Below are 5,786 nucleotides of genomic sequence, written 5' to 3'. Positions count from 1 at the left end.
CGCTCGCCATTACTCACCTCGAAACGCACCCCCGCCGCGCCCCACCGGTCAGCCGCCGCAATTTCTGCGACGTGGCACGGAAACACCACCTCCTGGCCCACCCGCCACGCCGCAACGCCTTCTCCACTGCATGCGTCTACCACCACTCCCTCGTCGTCGAGGAGCTCCACCCGCAGTCCTCGTCGGCGAACGTGGCCGTGTCGAGGCACCGGCACCGCCGCGCAAAAGTCTGGCACGAACACGCAAAGTTGCGTCATCCTATCTTCGTACTCTAAGAGTGGGGTTTGGTAGTGGCAATCGAGGGGAGATTTGTGAGGTGTGGAGAGGGAGTTTGTGCGTGTTCGTGCGGGTGTGTCACAGTTTATGAGAGCAAATTACGAGCACGAGTGGCTGTAGGGAGTTTGTGCGCGTGGCGGGGCAGCCTGCATATCCCACTTGTAATGGATTATTTGAGTATATGATGATAACACAAGATTTAATTATCTATGCATCCTATTGCATGTTGAGAGGGTTTTATCCTGTCCGATTGTTAATTCTATATTACATTGAGACGGCGCCATGGTGTAACACTGAGTGCGCCTAAAAAACTACCCATTGACTGCTTGTCATGATTGCACTGCTTGAACATGGAAATTGTGTGACAGAGAACACGGCACCCTGTTGGCTAGGCATGCAAGGAGCACACTAGGTCACCAGCGTTCGAGCCCTGAGGGGCGGTGGTGCTTAGAGATTTTCTTCCATAAAACTATAACTCCATGGGCTAGTCGTTGATATTCGCAAAAAAAAAAGGGCTAGTCGTTGAAAAAAACTGTTTGACGATGGTGAGGTCATCCTGCAAGAAGAACGGTATAAAGCACGTGTACCCCGTTGGCTCTGCTTATCTTTCCCGCTTAGATTAGCACGGCTTATCTGCGGTCTAATCTCGTTTCTGTGCCGCATGCTGGCCGTACCTGTCAGCTGCGCAGTCCCGAGGGCCGAGGCAGAGCCCGTACGGGAGCAGCCCCCGGGCGCGACCTGGCAGCGAGCGAGCGAGCGCGAACCCAACATGGGATGATCGGCGCAGCGAGACATTCGGGCAGGGCTAGCGACGGCCGGCACGCTGGCCGCTCCAATTCCCAACGCGCTTCTTGCCACCCCTAGGCACGCACCGCACGGGACGGCCCGGCGGACGTACCGCTGCCTCCCTCGCTGCCGCGCGCGGACCGATCGAGATGCACGCACGTACGGCGACACAGGCGGGCCGTGGGGGCAGATCCGTTGATCGGTGCCGCGCGCTGACACGCAGCACGCCGACCCTGCCTGCGTGCTGCTCCGCCGCGTGGGCCGCCGGCTGCGCGCTGCGCCGCCTGGCTTCGCTGTAACATTGGTTCAGTGCGGTTTTAACCCCGTTTTCTATCCTCGATCGCGCGCAGTGACGCTGCAGGCACTGTACCGCGCCGTGGCAAACTGTCGTCCGGGGCATGCATTGTGGGTGCCTAATGGCTAGTACTACAGGAGACTGTTGTAGTCGATCAAACGCAAGTAGTTGGTTTTCTTTTCTTGAAGTGGATTGGTATTTGAACAGTGTGTACATCTCCAATGCGGAGACGCTCTTCTACTACAACGTAGCTTGGTTTGACCGAGTGTAGGGCTAAAGTAAGTAAAGCATCTTACACGGTCTCGGCCATGCATTAATGGCATTGCCCATTGGTGAAGCTTTGGCAGCATGGTAGGTGACTGGCCGGAGTGCTTTCACCCTGAGCTAAGCTAGCAGTAGGAGTAGCTCTTGACTGTCCCGCCCTGCTCACCCATTTGTCCTCACTCGTCCTCAGAGAAAGAAAGAGACAGGCAGCCGTGTAAAGCGTATCGTCTTTTTGTTCGCTTTAACTTTTCCTCCCTCCTCCTCCTCCCCACCCATCCATCCCTCTGAAAATGTACTGCAGTACTACCCCATATGTCATGTGGTGAAAAATAAACGGAGGGTGGCTCAGGCTCTGATCATCGTCCCTCTCCACGGATCATTCACCGCCCCCGCGCGCGCTTGTACGTAGTACGTACTCGATCGCGTGAGCGGCGTGGCAGCTACGTACGCACGTGCCGCACTAGAGAGTGCAGGGAGGGGCTGGGCACGTAGTACGCATCTTTTGTGATATCTATGTCTCCGTCAGTTCGTCCGTCCGTCGCGACGGCGATCGGAGACCCGATGAGGAGTACGTACGTTGTCGTAGATTCTCTCTCCATCCGATCGATACGGGAATCACACTCGATCACACACACGACACATGCATGCATGCCATGTATACATGCATGCGCGCGCAGAATTTTGAAGCGACGGCTTTGATGCATTGTAATTGCATGCACTCCTCGCTTCGTGCCCTCTGTCGTCCGCATGTGCGAGTTACCACGGGATTGGATTCCGGCAGGCAAAGCGATCGAGCCGCGGGATTCAGGCAGGCAGGCAGGCAGGCAGGCAGGGGAAGCAAGCGCCAAACGTGCACGACCACGTCTAGCCGCTGCTACTCAGACTGCAGATTGATGCGACCGACCGTTTTTACACGCTGATCAGCCCCTTAAGTGTAGCTGAGTTAGGTGCAGTTAGTCAAAATTACGGTAAAACAAGGCTAGCCAAACGGATCGGTGGACAAAACAGAGGAAAACAACACTTTTGACAAACAGAGGTATTCATTGCCCTCATGTTGAAAAACTGAGGTTTTGAATTACCACGGTTTTAGAAAAACATTGCTGCCAAACTAGGCCTTAGCGTAGATTTTTCCTGTTCGATGGTGGTAAACATAAAAGGAAAGGCGAGCTAGCTATGTGGCTACTGCTTAGAGATTCTCGGCCAGCCGGTGAGATGACTAGATGGCCAGTACATGCATCTTGCATGATAGCTCCGATTTCCGGCCGTTTGCACGATGCGCTCGCGAGATTTGATTCGCCGAGAAATTAGAGCATCTCCAGCCACGCCCTCAGGACGGCCTTCCCCGACGATTTATTTGCGCCGACGCCAGAAAACAGTTCAGTCGCGACTCCAGGACGCCGAATTTTGCCGGCTTGACCCGTTTTTGCGTCCGGCGCTCGCAGGCCGAACCCGGCACACTGGGGGCGCTTGGGGGCTCCGGCGCAAGGGAAAAGAGTTCCTGGGCCCGCATTGACAGGCGAAAAGTCAAGCCGTCCGCCCAGATTCGCCTCTACCCCCCGCGCTCGGCCACCACCCTGCCGATCCCGGCGCCGACCACCACCCGCCGCAGCTAGGTAGACCATCTCCCGCCAGGAAAAAGAAGTGGTTTAGCCGAGGCAACCTCTTCGCCGCCGCCCCGGGCACCTTTCCAGCGCTCCGGCCGCGCACAGGGTTGTACGCCGGCGGGCTTGCGCCCACCTCGCCCACAAGGTGTTCGGTGAATTGCCCGACCCGATGATGGACTCCGAATATGAGGAGGCGCTCGCGGCGTTGCTAGATGAGGAAGCCAAAGCGGACGTCCAGGAGCAGGAGCAGGAGCATCCCAATGCGGAAGACAATGCTCGGATCCTAGCACGAAATGAAGCAAGAGGATTTCCTGGGATGCTTGGAAGCATCGACTGCATGCATTGGAAATGAAAGAACTGCCCATTTGCTTGGCAGGGGTTGTACAAAGGCGCCAAAAGCGGTTGCAGTGTGGTGCTTGAGGCAGTGGCCACACAGAACCTCTGGATTTGGCACTCTTTCTTTGGGATGCCAAGAACTCACAATGACATCAACGTCCTGCAGTGCTATCTGGTCTTTGCCAAGCTTGTTGAAGGTCATTCTCCTCCGGTGAACTTTGAGGTCAATGGACGGCAGTGCAACAAGGGGTACTATCTAGCTGATGGCATCTATCCGAGATGGTCGACATTTGTGAAGACCATCTCAAACCCTGTGCCAGGAGGCAAGAACGCCTGGTTTGCGAAGATTCAGGAGGCTTGCAGGAAGGATGTCGAGCGGGCATTTGGTGTGCTCCAATCTTGATTTGCTGTTGTCCGGTACCCCGCTCAGACCTGGTCGAAAGATCAAATATGGGAGATCATGACTTGTTGTGTCATCTTGCACAGCATGATCATTGAGAGCGAGCAGGAAGAGCCAGTGTTTGACACTGAACCATATTACGTGCAGGGTCCTCTTGCCCAAGTTGATCACCAGATACCGGCAAACTGGACTGACTACCTCAATATGCATCAGGAGATCGAGACCCACAGGTGCATCAAGAACTGCAATACGATCTGGTGGAGCACCTATGGAGGCTCAAGGGCGAGGCCGGGAATGATATGTGATGAAACTTGAGTTTTTTTTGTTAAACTATATAATTTGTATTGAACTATTTGATTTATGTGATAAAACACGTCGAACTATGTGATGAACTAATTGATTTCTATTTGTATGTGAAAATTCACGCCGAAACCCGCCGAACCGCGTCGAAAATCGATCTATTCACGCAGTTATCAGGCCATTTTTTGGACATATTTGGACTGAAAGCTGGGCTGAATTCGGTGCCTGGGGGCGACCTGAGGACGACGGCTAGGTGCCGAACCGCCCCCAGCGCCGAGTTTATCACCGGCGCATCCCCAGACCGCTTTTTTTTTGGCGCCCTAGGGGGCGAACGGCTGGAGATGCTCTTACACCACTGGTTCCGGCGGGTCAAGCTTGCTGGCTTGAGAGAACTACATGAACCGCACGCAGTTTCGTGGCGGTCGACGGTCGTGGTCAGGGATCACTCGGCGATGGGGAGGGGAGCCGCAGTGGTGCCATGCGATTGCAACACAGACAGTACCACAGTGATCAACAAACGGCCGGTCCGCACAGCACAGCATGACAGTAATAAGCGGTCGATAGTTAATTGAGGAATGAGCAATGTTGCCCTTCGCGTTGCGCCCACCATCAGGGCCTGCTGCTATGCGCGTCGTAGGAAACAGGTCGATCGAGAGTGGCAGAAAGAAGACAACACATGGTCCATGGGAAGGTGTGATGAAACGCTTGTATTATTGCCGATCATAATCCAGTTAGTGGCCTCTGTGATTCGAGGTTCCAAATACTAGCAAGGCATATAGCTTCAAAAAGAAAAAAGAAAAAACTAGCAAGGCATGGTGCCGATACAATGATTTGGCCCTTGACTCAAAAGACGCATGTGGTACACGTCGTATATCGCAAAGCTAAGAACCGCCAACGGCAACAAGACGGTACGCTGTACACCCACTGCTGCCATATATCCTGCCATGATCGTTTGTGCGTTACCTTATTGCGTTTGCACTTTGCATGCAGCCTTGGACCGGGTTTGTCCCGTCTGGGCTACAACGGGACAAAACGATATGGGATACACGTGGCGTGCGTACCACCCAGGGGCCCTCCTAGCTCCGGGGCCCCGCCTGTCATCTCCGAGGAGCGAGCGTTTACTTCTAGACTAGATACCTTCCCATGCATGCAATGCATCGATGCGGGTATGCATGCTGCATGGACCGGGCTAGCTAGTGGTGGTGGATAGATAGTGGACGTACCCAGCGATGGCTCTACCTCGCCCACTGTCCACCGATCGCCCTCTGCATGTGGCCCACCGATCGGCTTGCCAGCGCGGGTGATATTCTTCTTGGACATAACACGACGAGGAGACCAAGTAGGTTAGCGCGGGACATTTGCTGGTGCCTTAGGGCATCTCCAGTCGTTGGCCCCCCAGGATACATACAAATCGTCCCTTGGGGGCGAGCCGGCGATACACTCGGCGTTGGGGCGGTTTTCCGCCCAGTCGTCGTCCCCAGGCGTCGAAATTGGCCCACTTTGCAGCCCAATTTCGGCGAATAAA

Source organism: Triticum dicoccoides, chromosome 5B (assembly GCF_002162155.2).
Source record: "Triticum dicoccoides isolate Atlit2015 ecotype Zavitan chromosome 5B, WEW_v2.0, whole genome shotgun sequence".
In the NCBI taxonomy this organism is placed as follows: Eukaryota; Viridiplantae; Streptophyta; class Magnoliopsida; order Poales; family Poaceae; genus Triticum; species Triticum dicoccoides.
This window is presented reverse-complemented; position numbering follows the sequence as displayed.